The sequence below is a fragment of the Bacillus rossius genome (genome assembly GCF_032445375.1).
Source record: "Bacillus rossius redtenbacheri isolate Brsri chromosome 9 unlocalized genomic scaffold, Brsri_v3 Brsri_v3_scf9_2, whole genome shotgun sequence".
NCBI lineage: Eukaryota > Metazoa > Arthropoda > Insecta > Phasmatodea > Bacillidae > Bacillus > Bacillus rossius.
This window is the reverse complement of record NW_026962013.1, coordinates 6,515,346-6,531,058: the sequence shown is the minus strand read 5'-3', so window position 1 is coordinate 6,531,058 and position 15,713 is coordinate 6,515,346.

Genomic DNA, 15,713 nt, shown 5'->3' with positions numbered 1-15,713 from the left:
ATCTTAGAACTCGGAACTGGTAATCTTATGTAGTTTTTGTAGATCTAGAACTGCGAAGTAGAATTCATTTATTTTATTTGCATTATTCGTTAAAAAAAAAAGGTTGGTTTACTGTTATTTCCAGCGGTCAAATTGAAATCATTTATCTTATTTTCTGAGAAGAAAACGCGTGCATTAAAAAAAAAAAATGTTTACATAAGTAGATATGGCGTGATTCGTGGCGCACAGTGCCGTTAGATAACAAAATTGAGACGCCAAGAAATGAATGAGATTTTTTATCGGGCGTTGAGACAAGGTACATAAAAAAAACACGTATATCTCTGCCGGAAGGGCTTTTTAAACAGTAGATAATGTCGAAACCACGCCCCCGCAGAACTTCGGTCTTGATTGGTCTACGTTTCGCCAGGTGCGTGTTTCAATGTCTTTCTTTACCAGGTGTGATGATAACGAGAAGAAGGACATAAATAAAGGGGGGAAGGGATTATCAAAGTTCTGAACTAGAACTGAAAAAATAATATTTTATTTTTGAGGAGGGGTAGATATGGAAAGATAGTTATCCCAGGTCAACTGAAATTAGAGTAGATTTACCAAACTTTATAGCTGTTTCTATACTATCAAATTAATATAACCCTGTAAAACAAATATTGTTGTAACTATCTTTACAAAAAAGGTTAATTAGCTAATTTAGTGAGAGAATAGTTTTACATCGCATAATGAAATAATTACGTAGGCACAACAAACAATTTTTTTAAGGAAAGTAATACAGAAAAATATATTTTTCGTAATAAACAAATTTATTTCTGTTTGAAGTTTAAATCAAGGTCTTTATTGACCCCGATGTTGACCAGACTTGTGCCTTTAGGACCCTTCCTAGTCAGGAGTGTTTTTGTGTAAGCGAGGCGGGATGATAAGTGCGATGCTCGACGGTGCTTCTAGTCCGGTATCGCCTCTAAGCACAAATGTATGTAAACTGGCGAGAAGTCTACTCGTCGTACATAGGCCAACTTCGGGAAATTTGAAGAATAAGATATAACACGCTTAAAAATCGTTGTAGCCATTTTCACTCTTATAAAAAAAATACAGTCTGAAAACAAATTTCGGAAACAGAACCACTTATGCGCCTTCAGAATATTCTTAAATTTTTTTTTTTTCCGTAAACAGATCCCGCTTGAATATATCGAGCAGGTTTTAAATGGCGTAGTTTTTCCTGAAGCTCTGTATGTGTGTCCCTGTTCGTAAGGGGGGGGGGCTGTTAGGCCTTAATTCGGTTCATTCATTCATTCTTCAAAATCTTATCGGTAGAGTCCGGAAAAATTCGCTATTTCATATACCTATAGGATAGACTCCAAGATCCTCTATGCACTCGTACAAATTACATCTGCTCATTGGTCACTGACCCGTAACATCTGTTAACTGAGAAGGCTCGTGATTCGCTACTTCCTTTGTTAAAGATTTTTCATTGGTCCAGAGTACTTCAGGTGAACTGTTGCCCAATCAATGAAGCAGCAGAAAGGCCGACTTATTTGGATTCTATCGCATCTAGAAATGAATCCGCGAATTTTTTCAGAAGCGGTCACGCCACCTGAAAAAGGGGAGGGGGGAACATACACAGATTTCACATAACGTCGCTTCAACCGGATTTCTCCGTGTGAAAACTCGTGCGCCGAACAAACGTTTTATCGCCCTTATCGCGCCTGCCAACTCGACGAGGCTTCGAGTCCTCTCGGTCGGGAGTGAGTGGTGCATTAGGATCTCCGCAGCTATCTCCCCCGCTATCGGGCCTCTCGCCGCGCGCCAGAGTCACCTTGGAGATAAAGGTCTGATGGAGCGCCTCTTCGGGCGGCGTTGCCGCGGTCGAGTGTCGCCTCCTGGAGGCGCGCCGTTTGGCAACGCTGCACAGCGGGTTAGTTGTACCATTGACTTTATGTAATAGTATATATATATATAAGTCGCGAGTCCAGGTTAAATTTTCTGGCCGGTTTCGCCGAAGAATTGTTGTAGTAGGAAGCGGGGACGCACCACAACGCCGAAATGCCAAATTGACCACAACGCCGACAGCTAGAAAACTGCTGTGTACCACAACGCCGAATCACCACAACGCCGAAATACACTAACGCCGAAAAATGTCATTGCAGGACTGCCACAAAGGTTAGGTTAGACTTGGTTAGGTTAGGTTAGACTAGGTTAGGTTAGACTAGTTTAGGTTAGACTAGATTAGGTTGGACTAGGTTAGGTTAGGCTATGTTAGGTTAGGCTACGTGAGGTTAGGCTAGGCTAGGATAGGCTAGGTTAAGTTTTGTTAGGTAAGGTTAGGTTTGATTGTGATATTTCGGCGTTAAGGTACATTTAAGAAACACACACAAATTCATTCAGTCGTTATTTCGGCGTTGTGGTACACAGCAGTTTTCTAGCTGTCAGCGTTGTGGTCAATTTTGACATTCGGCGTTATGGTATTTCGGCGTTGTGGTGACGACCTGTAGGAAGCTCCGTGGCAGCGATCGCTTCAATCGCTGGGTATCGACAGCGCAATCCCTAGCGGTCTTGGGGCGTATTAGGTTAACCAGCCAGTCATGCCACCTCCCTTCACCGTCCCATATACGGGAAGCTGGCATCAGCACCGTTCGGCGACCTTGACGATAAGTACTCCTTACCACTGCCTTTGAGAGCCATGAAACCACCGGAGGAGAAGACAGTTATTAGGATCACTGTATGGAGGGATTGTGTACCCTAGTAACGTGATAATTAGCTCCTAAGAACTTTGTATCAGTCCTAGTCAGTGTTGAGTTTAAAATATTCAATGGTGTACTAAATTATTTTGCCTCTCTCTGACTATTTCTGAAGTTAGGCGCGTTATGGAGAAAAAAAAATGACGAGAGGTTTTACAATGCGCGCGCACCATGAAACGAAATTTTCTCAGGATAAATTAAGGCTACATAATAATTATAAATGTGCCTTTAAATATTATACTTTTTTAGTGACTGATATTGAATACTGGTCCATATAATTAAAAAAAACTTACTTTATTGTGAATATTAATGATAGAAATAATGTTTATAAACTTTTTCACTTTTAGTTATGTGAGATATGTTCCCGTATGGATAATTTATTTGCATTATAAATTATTAGATTATTCTAAAATAAATAAATAAAAAACTAGAACAAGCATTCCCTTTATTTATTGATTTTCGTTATTAATTTAAATTCATCTCCATTATTTTTTTTATTTAGTTTATATTAATATTTAATACTGAATATTTATTTTATTTTTGAATTGTATTGAATTTATACTTTACCAAATGTATTTATAACGTCACTCCAGTCATTTTATTATTTATTTATATTTATTTGCACGAAAAATTAAAGTTGTAAGTAATAAAGCCAAGTAAGTTTTCCCGGAATAATTTAAATACGAATTTTTTTCCAGTGTTTTATGGAAACTAAATATTCAAATAATATTTATCGTGTAAAGCAGATTCATAGCTGTTATATTACTACTGTGTTCACTTACAACATAATAATACAAACACTGCTTAGTTTCAAGAACAATTATCAAAGTTGGACATAACAAACGATAATAATACAGTTTGTTTGGCCAAGTTCACTATTTTAGAGCTAGTAATGTAACTCAATAATTGTTTATTTGCAATGGTTATATTGATTATTTTTTAAGTTAAGTAAATATTAATAAAACTTTATTATTATTTATTTAACTGATTTTCGGATTAAAAAAAGGTGGCTGTGATTTAGCTTATTTTTACCTTTACTTTCTAAGTTTTATTTTTGTGTGTGTTTTTTTAAGTTTAAAAGCATAATCTACGTAATTATTAAAAAATTTCATAATATTTGTATTGAGTATTTGAATGTCTATAACATCATGCCTTAGCATGAAACGCAGCTGTTGCAAAGTCGCCTTGTTGCAACAACGTGGCAACAGCGCTCGCCATTGCCATTAAATGTAAGTGTAATATAAGAACGAGAATCTCTGATAAACAAGGAAAAATTGTCTCACGAACATCTTTCGATTAGTAAATTGAAGTTTTTATCTTTTATATCTAGATTTTCAATCTGTGACATCTTTCATTGGTGTTTCGAATGTTTGTCTTCATTGCACTTGTTCTTGGTATAACCTATAGCTGTAGTTACAACATATAAATAAATAAATATATATATACATACATATATATACTTTAAATTTGGAACATACTCCACACTCGTCGCCTATAGCATACACAAATCATTGTAGTGTTTGTGGTTCAAGAATTTTGAAATGGAAGTATTCGCACAGTTGTACTTTCATTGAAGAACTTTCCAAAAATCACCTTTTAAAAAATTGGTTTTGTATAAATGTGATGGGAAATTATTTCTCAAAAAAAGTCTCTAACGTATTTGCCAATAAACCATGAAAATTAAATCGCCCCAATAAACTATGAGGCAAGACATTTATGTATGTTTCTTTAAATGAATTGCAAATAATCCTATAATTACCTGTTAGAGACCCAGGGAATTAACGAAGCTGTACAAATGTATACTGTAGCTGTTAAAAGAAATTTTTTCATACTGCCCCTATTTTTAATCGTCCGTACGGATTTACGACGGAGTCGAACATGGGGGTTTTTCGTGCGTGGCGAAAATTGGGTTTGGCAGGTTTTCTCGGGGTGCTCCTTCTAAAAACTGACTTTCCGTCACGTCTACATTTAACCTTTTCACCCTTCATCCGTGTTTAATGAGTAGAGACCGGAAAAATTCGCGGATTCATTTCGTGATAGGCTGAAATTCAAACATGTGTACAATTCTGCTGGTTCTGCTATTGGCTCGCAGTTTAACTGGAGCTCTCTGGGCCAATGAGAGACTATCGACCAAAGAAGCGTCGAATCACAAGTTACCCAGTGGAGACGACTCACAATTTAGTACCCAATGAACACGCGTGTTTACTTGAAATGTGCAGAGGATAATGGAGGCTATCCTAGAGGTAATTGAATCCGCGAATTTTTCCGGTCCCTATTAAGGGGCCCGCCTCGTCAGGGGTGTATGTGTGTTAGTGAGGCGGGATGATAAGCGCGACTCTCGCTGGTGCTTCCAGCGCGGTATAGCCTCTAAGCGCAAGTCTCTGAACTGGCGCGCATTCGTCTCGTCGTCACAAGATAACTGTGAAATTTGAGCGGTGACCGTAACATTATATGGCGGAGAAATGAAGATAAAGGTGTTATGCAAGCCCCTTAGGTACTTTCAAGAATCTGTACTGATTGTTTTATGCCTAAAAATTACTCTGAAAACACGCGTTTTAGGCATTTTAACGCTTCTAAAAATACAGTTTAAAAACTTAATCCGAAATTAAAAGTAGTTTTCGGTCCTCAGCGAACTCTTAAATGCTATTCGTAAGCAGATCCCACTCGGATATCTTGAGTAGTTTTGAAATCGCGTTGTTTTTCCTGAAGCTCTGCACACCGTATGTGTGCCCAGGTAGGCGGGCCCCTTAATGAGTTTTTGGTCGACTAGACTTCAAACACTGATACATAGGCCACATTCAGTACTTCAACCCTGGCATGTGTATCTTAGCACGCACACTCATCCTTCAGTTACTTCAGATATGGCTAATCACGCTATATCTTACATGTTCGTTTGTTACTCCCTCCTACATATAAGTTTATTTACATTCGTATGTGTTATCAGCCGCGTAACATTTAAATATTGCTAAGCATGGCCGTTGAGAATCTAAGTCCCGTGGACACAAAAATTTTTTCTCATTCCCTCCCGTTAACTGAAGTTAAACTTTTCAAAATACAAAATTTAAAAAAAAAAATGTAAGCCTGTAAATATTCTAGTACGTATTGTGTTACTTGTAAGGTTTTTTTTGGTCGTCCTTCACAATGGTCCTGTCGCTAAGACATTGAAGTAATTCTCTCACTGCAGAGGCGCGAACCGGAAATCCTCTTTATCCAGAGATTAGAGAAAGTTACAGATGGAGCATAAGCTCTGAGCACTGTGGCCAGTTTGTACACGTAAGAAGATGGCGGCCATTTGTTTATATAGTTTGTATATAGAAATGTAGTTTACTTCATACTCTTGTACACAATCATTTTTCTCGAGTCAACAGTCTTTATTTGTCTAATATTCATGCACTTTTCCACCACCATACATACATCACTTATGAGAAAATGCGATTTTCTTCATGTCACAGTATGGCGGCGACCTGCTTCCCCCTTACGTCCCCTGGCTTCAGCAGAGATGCCTACAGACTGTGTTTATGCTCCATCTGTAACTTTCTCTAATCTCTGTCTTTACCCGGGACCACCGCTGGGAACAACTCGGCGGAAATCGCCCCGGACAACAGCTTGCAACACGGCAGCGACGTGGGGAGACTACAGAGAGCCGTGGTGCGCCTTCAAACAGACAGGGGTGCACGTAATTTGGGGGGGGGGGGGGGACGAGAAAATTCACGTGTTCTCATGTTGCAAATACACTTATGATGCAGTACTCGGGACACGAAATTCAACGTAAAATTCTTTAAAATAACGCCGAACGTCATGAATATAATTATTGTGTTTTCAACTGCATTTTTTGACGCGTATCACACTTAGTTTCCGCACCCGCCGCTAAAATTCGCTGCCGGAGCAGCTACGTCGAATATCGAATAATTCGATTTGAAGACCAAAATTTTAAAACTATATAATTGTACGGTGCTGATAAATGCGAAAAAAGACTTGAAAAAAAAATTGGTTATCTGTAAATTCGGTTTACGGACGATAGTTTAACGTGACGTCATAACAAAACATTGATGAAATGATTGCATACTTTTATGAATAAAAATGAATAATTTTTTATTGAATTATCACTATTTTGTATGGATACAAAGAAGGAGTGAAATGAATTCTACAATTTAATTGATAAATTTACTTTTATTTGCACTCATTAATTCAAATATGTTTATTACTTTAAAGAACAGATTATTTTAACTATAACTTTTATACATGTTTGCTATTTAACTTCTTCCAATCTGTGTTATTCTGTTAAGGATAGGACGATGATAGGAAAAGTAGGAAACGAATGGGAGTGTTTCAAGTTTAATGTGCCTCGAAAAAGTCAAATCGATGGTTGTTCCAATCGAGTGGAAGAGAGATGCGGCGCAAGCGTACAATGAGCGTAACGGGACACAGCGTAACGGGACAATGTGCGTAACGGGACACTTTTTCGTGCGTGCAGCCGGCGTTCATCGATTTATTAGACGTTGTCACGTCAAAAACCCTGGCTTTGGACCAGATGTTCGACAAGGAATTTTATTAAAATACTGCCCAATCTTGTTAAAATTCACTAAACAATGCTTTCCCTTTGGATTTGTGAACTTTGGTTCGCGCCATCCGCCGCAGATGGCAGCACCGTGGTTACAGATTTCCGTTCCACGCCGACTTCCGTTCCATTCTCACGCAATTACTCCCACCGGATGCCGTGTACCGAGAGATGAGATGTTACACGTAAAAAAAAAAAACCGTTGACTCGGCTGCCAAGAGGGGACTTTGTTCGAAGCTCGGTGGGAGAAAGTGGGAGAGGAAAAGGAACGCGAGGAAGCTTTCCGCCCCCTTTATTGGATGGGGGGAGGGTGTGTCTGTGAGTCGAAGCTTTCTTGTCCGGCCCAGTGAACCGCGCAGAATAGCGGCGTGCATCTGAGCCGACCCCCTGACCTCGCCCCGCCCGGCGGGTGTGTGTGCCCGCGAATAACCCCGCGCTATTCCGCTGTCCTTTCCCCCTCTCGACCCACCCTGCCACCTCCAACCCCTAGCGGGCCTGTTTCATTTCCCACGCCACGCTCGAACTACCGCATACCCCGCCTGAGCTTCCCGGGTTAGAGTATTCGGTCTCACGGGGAAGGAGTCTGTGTGTGACCAGATAACGAATTTTCGATAACGTAGAGATTTTAGTTCTTTCCCCTCTCCTCCCCCGATCCAACTAGGAATCCTCTGATGCTGTCTGGTTTGTTCGCTCCGCCGGCCACGAGAAGTTGTACTAACTCGTTGGCTCAAGGTTCATCGTTTCGATCCCTGGTCAGGTTGCCTTAGATTCCAGTTCAAGGACTCTTGCTACCCGGGGCACACAAAAAGGCAATTTTTTTAGGCATAACTTGATCCTGTGGTTCTCCAGAGATCCTTAAGGATATAGCGTACCCGAGGCTGTTTTCAAAAAGGCAGGGATGTTTAATGTCAGTACGCTACGGCCAGGGCAAAAACGGTATTCCGTCCTAATTGGTTTTTAATTTAAAGTAAATATTGTTCAATAATTTTCTGGCTAGTATTTTTGCTATTTTTCCCGAATTCAGTTTCAATTGCGTACCGAGCGGATTTTCTCGGGTTCCAGGTACAGACGTAGCAATTTCGGGCACGGTGTACCCGAATTTCGGGCACGTCTGGCAACACTGGGTTCTAATCCCAGCTGAGCTGCCTGTGCGACGGGCGTGGAGTGCTGAGGGGAGGAGGGGAGACAGAGTGCTGACCAAACACACAGGCCACTCCAGCCCCGAGCGGTGGCAGATAAAGGCAGAAGCTTTTATTCCGCGCGCCATCTGCGGCGCGCGTCGCCGCTGGAGGTTGTCGCGGTTCTTTTTTTCAGGCTGTGTGGCGGTTACGGGAAGGATGGAGGGTCCGGTCAAGTGCCGCCACCACTCACCACCACTCACTCCACCATTTCCCACCCCGACGACACGAGGGAGAGCTAACGACCAGCCTCTGTGATGAAGTGGCCAGTGTATATGGTTGGTTGACGATCCAGTGTGTGTGTGTGTGTGTGTGTGTGTGTGTGAGAGAGATGGAGAGAGAGAGAGAGATATTGTTTCTCTAATAGACCGAGTTGTGTAACATCTAACCTCGGTAACAAGAAAATTTGTGTGTTCTCACGTTGCAAATACACTTATAATACGAAACTCGGCTATAAAATTTAACTTAAACTTCTTAGAAATTAATGTCAAGAGCTTTATAAATGAATTTATGAAGTGTTTTCAAATACATTTTTCTGGACGCGAATCGCACGCCGCTACAATTGGCTGCCGGAGTAGCTCCGTCTGCCATGTAGTCATTTGATCAGCCTTTCGGTCTAGTGATTGTTCGGTCTAGTGCCTTTCGGCCTACTGCCTTTTCTTTAAGTGCGCCTGTCGGTTTAGTGACTTTCGGTCGTGCCTGTTCGGTGTAGTGCTTGACACCGTGGATTTGGCAAAAAAAAATCAGAGGAACGATTTTCGATCTAGTATCTTTCGGTCTAGAGACTGTTCGTTGTAGTACCTGTTTGGGTTAGCACCTTTCGGCCTAGCGTATTTCGGCCTAGTGCCTTTCCATACAGTGCCTGTTCGGTCTAGCGCCTTTCCATCTCTTTGCCTGTTCGGTCTGTTGGCTTTCGGCCTAGGCAGCGGCCACATGAGCTACTATCTTGAGGCAATCGCATCAACCATATGCAAGCCGTGTCACAATCGATTGTAACGACTTCATATCGTTCCAGTCCACCAATAGAAATGCACCTAACATGTTTTCGACACTGCTGCTGCTGCTACCTGTTGCTACAGATTAGAAAATATATTAACTTTAGTTCACGGGAGCTAAGTTCCCGTATGTGTTGGCGCATAGTTTACAGGAATGATCCTAAGATGATTTCTGGACCAAGATAACTGGATTATGGATCCAAGGGCAGAATGATGCAAGTAGCCATGAGTTCGGAGAAGTTAAACAAATATATAGTAGATCTAGAACAGTGACAGCCAAATTGGTGACCCACGTAGAGAATCTGACTATAAAGAAATATTTTCAGATAAACTGTCTTGTATTAGATTGTCATGAAGAATAAGTTTTCAGCAGAGAAAGCCGTGATATTCTCACAGAATTATTGGAAAAAAGTAAAGGATTGTTTTTTTTTGTCATTGTTTGATTAATGATTTGGAAATTTTTAGTTTTGTAAATATTGTGTATATTTTTCGTGTGAACTACGTGAAGGATTATTCGTTAAATACGACTGTTTTTTTTTTAACAGTGTAGCCGCGAAGGACTCTAGAATCCATGGTGTCGGAGGAAGAGAATGGGGGAGGAAATGTTGGATAGAAGACAGAGGTGAATGAAGCTTGAATTCCTCTTTCTCTCCCTCACGGCTTTCCTCCAATAACGATCGCACTGGAATTGGGTCTTGATTATCGGTTGCCACAAAACTGATTTCGCTGCTTCAGCCGAAGCTTGCCAAGCTATTAATTCTCTCTCTCCTCCCTTCCTCTTCTTTCCTTCTTTTCTTGCGGAATTTTTTTTCCCACCTCTCCCGATCGTTTATCCGCGGTCGTTCATTCCTACCCACGGCACGTTCCGAGGCAAATTATGTGTTTTTTTTGTTCTTTTTGCAGGAATTCGGAATGGTGATCACGTGGTTAAGTGAGATGTTATGTAAAGCAATACGCTCTTGAAAGGGGTTCTGGGCACTCGCAAACTTTCAGCGAGATCGCGAACCCGACATTCCTTAAACAGACAACAAGTAACTGCATTGCAGCGTTGGAAAACAAATTAAATATTAAATGTCAATGTGCATGCATAAATTCAGGTGATATATATTTAAATTGGTTTATTACAGATGTAAGAGTCAAATAACGAAAGAAAAACCTTACTTTTGTTTCCAGTCGTTATCTATGGATTATTAAAAAAAAAAAGTGACATTTCATTGGCAGGTATTGTGATGAATTTCAGGTTGGTAGAAATATTTTATTGAAGAATCTCATGCGCTCGACCACGTATATATAATTTCTCAATGTAAACTTATATAGTTGTTGCTTAACCTGTTAGCTCAGCATAAGCCAAAGATGAAATCAATTTTGGTAGTTTTTATACTTTTTTTTAGTTACAAATATTTATATATCTTACGGAACAATAGGTTTTTGAAATGGAAATATATTTGTAGCCGGAAGGGGAAGTTGAGCGAAGACGTCATGATAGGGTAACGGAAGTGAGTATAGATAATGTAGGAAACGGATTTTGCTAAATGGCGTGTAGTTTGAAAAAAAAAAAATAACGAGTGGTGAGAAGCTTTGGGTGTGATGAAGGATGGGAAAAGGGGGGGGGGGGGGAGGAGAACAATCAAAGCCGAGAGAAAGAAGATCGTAAATTTCTTTGCAGGTGTTTTTGTCGTCATGTTTGTGAAATTCATTATACTTAATTGTTTAATTTCATCGATGAAGTGATTTTTTTTTAAAAATATTTTCAAGTGAAACATATTTTACAAATGATGAGACAAAGGCTTTATATTTCATATCCATCTGGATTATATAGATTTTGAGCTGTGAAACAGAATTTTTTTTAATCGGTCCGGTATGGCGGAGAAATTACAAGATAAAGGTGTATTGAAAGTTCTTTGAGTACTTACAAAATCTCTACTGTGTTTTTAAGCCTAAATATTATTCCGAAAAAAAATGTTACATCCTTTTTGACGTGAAAACGTCTAATAAATCGATGAACGCCGGCTGCACGCACGAAAAAGTGTCCCGTTACGCACATTGTTCCGTTACGCTGTGTCCCGTTACGCTCATTGTACGCTTGCGCCGCATCTATCTCTCTTCCACTGAACTGTTTATAAAGTGAAGAAAAAGTTAATGTGGTTTTCATTGCTTATTACAACAACAATTTCGGCAATAAAGGTTAATTAGTCTTGCATTTTAAAAATCTGATTACTAGTATAATTTCAATTATTTATTGTTTTTTTATTATAATAAAAATGATTCAATTTTATTCATAAAGTATGCAATCATTTCATCAATGTTTTGTTATGACGTTGTCACGTTAAACTATCGTCCGTAAACCGACTTTACAGACAAACAATTTTTTTTTTTACCTCTTCTAAAAGTACAGTTTGGAAACGAAATACGGAAACAGAACTACTCATCCATCATCAGCGTATTCTTAAATGCTTTACGTGAGCAGACACTACTAGGATATCTTGATGGGTTATCAAAACGCGTGTTTTGTTCTAAAGTTCTGCACACCGTGTGTGAGCCCAGGAAGGCGGATTTACAGCTTCCCATAACATATAAAAGCATCATGAGCTGACAAGGAAAAAAGAATGAAACTGTTTCTAATTTTTTTTTAAATTTATTTCTTCCACAGAATTCTCTGTGATGTCTTATATATATTTAAAATTTGACATCAGCTGATTTTGATTTGTTTCCTGTGTGTTTGTGTTTCGATAATTTTGGTCCATTCGTGAGGTTTCTCTATGGCATACAGTGTAAACTAGCAACGGTGTTATGTCTACAATGTTTGAAATCAATCTACCACGTTGTAAGAATCACGGACAGAACGTTAAGAGCGTCCAGGTCCGTGTTTCTGAATAGGTGATTCCGACCAAATCGATTTTTACGCACGCGGTCACCATTGTCTGCGTACCTGATGTACAATATTAACACGTATTTTGCAATAGTCGTAACAAAGGACGTGCCGTGTTTAAAAGGCGCGCCATCCGTGGAGAACTGAAGAAACGAAAGGGCGGGGCGGGCGTCTCAAGGTCAGCAGTGGAGGGAGGGTACCTTGTACCGGAGGAGAGAAGGGTGACGTCACATGGCAAGGGGGAGGGGCGAGCAACAGTTCCCAATGTCGCCACCCAGCTCTGAGCAAGAACCATAATGTTACGAACGTGAGCAAGGCCGCGACACGTGCAGGTGCAGAGCTGGCTGGCGGCTGCCGCAACATGATATGCGCCGCGCGCGCCTGGAGGATAACAAGGGTCGCTTTTCCCCCCTCCTTCCCATCCACTCCCCGCGCGGCGCCCTGCCTTTGACACGTAACTGACACCTGACAGCTGCGGAGTTACGCGAGCCGCCGACACGTGTTTCGAGAGATTTCTGGCGTCGGGTGGGCGCGGAATGTCGCGACAGGCCCCGGCCGCGCTCGTGAGTTCTAGAAATGGCGGCTGATATATAAGACGAGTATGCTGGCCTCAGAGTAGAGCTGAGTTAGAGAGAGAGAGTTCAGGCGGGAGCTTTCCCGCGGCGGAGTCTCCGGGGCGATAGTGCGGGGGTGCGGTAGAGTGGCGAAGTCCTTGGACGAAGGTTCCAGGGCGGGGAGTGAGTGATTCAGTTCAGTGAAGTCGGGAGTTTTCCCGCGGCGGAGTTTCCGGGTGATAAAGCGGCAGTCCCTGGACGAAGGTTCCAGGGTGAAGAGTTCAGTTTCGGGCGAAAGTGTCACGGGCGCGGCGGAGTCCCGAGCGAAGTTCCGAGCGAGGCGTCGAGTGGGATCTCTGCGAAGGTGAAGTGCGACGGCGGCGGCGGAGGACCACGAGGGTTGCTGCGGCGAGAGTTGCGCCAGAAGTGCGGCCCAGCGATGTGTGCGGTGTGTGAAAACGAGTGACTGAGGAAGAAATTTTTTAAAGTACAATTGATTAATTTGCCTTTTTAGATTATTTGCTAGTAATGTAAATTGTGGCAAAAAATAAAACTGTGTGTGTAATAAATTCTTTAATTGGGCTATCCTTTACGAACCCTGTAAATCGCAACAATATGTTATTCACGGCAGCGCGTTCGCGCACCAGCAAGACGGCGAATGTGTGTGTGTACACACAAATATTTTTGTAATGCAAATGTTTGGTAGGAAACGCAGTACTCTTGTTCGCGAATACTAAACTTTTCGTCGTAGATAAAAGAAGGCGGAAAAAAAAAATTTGAACAGGGATGTGGGTGGGGTAGGGGAGAGCGGGAAGGGGGTTCGAAAAAAAAAAGATTCTTTGATCATGCATGCAGTTGGAAATTAAAATACAACAACAGCGGGAAATGACATCCACGACGTCTGATAGCGGAACCCTTGAGCGCGCGGTCAGAGATAGCGTCGGTGGTTGCGAGGGTCGTGTTCGCAGGAGAGAGAGAGAGAGAGAGAGAGAGAGAGAGAGAGAGAGAGAGAGAGAGAGAGAACTCTCCGGACACTTCTTCAGCTCTGCTCTCGAATGTACGAGCACGTGATACTGCGCGAGAGACCACCGTGGGAGCCTTTTTATCCGTTTACTATTCATGAGCCCCGCCACGCCACGGAGGGACGCCACCTTCATCAGCCCGAGCCTGGCGCGGTTTACCCGCGGGGAGCACTGTCGACTGTCGACTGTCGACTGTCGACTGTCGACTCGTGTTCCTTCTGTCGACTCTGTCGACTGTCCACTATCGACTCGGGTTCCCCTCCGCGGACGCGAGGTCCGGGGCAGGCAGAACCAGTCACACACTCGCATGCACGGCCGCGTACCGTCTCTATTATTTCTATATCATTGATGGATATTAAATGTATTATTTTAATTTTCTGAAGTTATAGTTAGTTCTTTAGGAGCGTCATGAAAAAAATTATGAGAGTGAATTTTTATGATGCGCGCGCACCATGCAACAAAATTTTCGTAGGATGAAAATTAGGCTGATAATAAATAAATAAAAAATATATAGGTGTTTTTAAATATTATTTTTTAGTGTTTGATATTAAATTCATGTAATTAAAAAAAATATTTTGAATATTAGTGTGATATATATGTGTTTATAATATTTAAAATGTATTTATAGAAATGTGGTTATGTTTTCGTATGAATAATTTATTTACATTATTAATTATTACATAATTATTATATAAATAACTAAAATTAATAAATTAGAATACACATTCAGCATATCAATTGATTTTCATTATTGATCAAAATTTTAACTCGAATATTTTCCTAAATTGAATAATTAATTTTATAAACGTGCTTATAGTCATATTGAATACTGAGTATTTAATTAATTTTTTGATTTGTTCGATTTTATACTTCACCAAACGTATTTATAATATCACACCAGTGCATATATTATTTTATTTCTAGATATTAATTTGCATGCAAAATTAAAGTTATTTTTATATTACGTCACGTAAGTATAACTTCTAACGCGCGTACATAAGTAAACGCACCCATTTTTTTTTATGGAATAGTAAGAACTGTCTTAAAAGTTGGATGTGGTCAGCTATCCTCTTGCATAGGCCTTGTACCGTGGGTTTGGCACCCAATTCAGTCAACGTTGTATTTAAATTTTTTAATTTTTTCCCCTGATTAAGTTTTTTTTACTTAATTCTCTGGAATGAGCCGAGGACGTTCTATAAGGATATACTTCACCAATACGAGGATCGTGGCAACGTGGAAGATTAAAATTCCGTGCAAGGATGAACATTTTTTTAAAATTTCATAGAAACGGCTTACGAGATCATTTTAATCTGATATCCCACAATTTAAACTTTTTCGTACACACCCTGAAACCCCTCCTACCGAAGCTGGCCTTGCGATAGTGTGGTGATAAGGGAAGGGACGGGTGCTTCCTTTTACGCCCGCTTCTGGATGAAACGGGGTTTTCCCGTTTACCATTAGGAATCCTGCCACGCTAGCGCGGGGCTGACCGGCCGGCCCTCGTCTCTAGCAGCCTCGTAACAATACGATTGGGGCGATAGAAAATTAAAGTGGTCCGAATCAGCCAATAGTTTTATTTGCTAAAAAAAAATTGGTTGTCTGTAAAGTCGGTTTACGCACGATAGTTTAACGTGAGAACGTCATAACAAAAAACATTGATGAAATGTTTGCATACTTTATGAATAAAATTGAATAATTTTTTAATAATAACATAATAAATACTTGAAATTATACTAGTAATCAGATTTTTAAAATGCAAGACTAATTAACCTTTATTGCCGAAATTGTTGTTGTAATAAGCAATGAAAAAC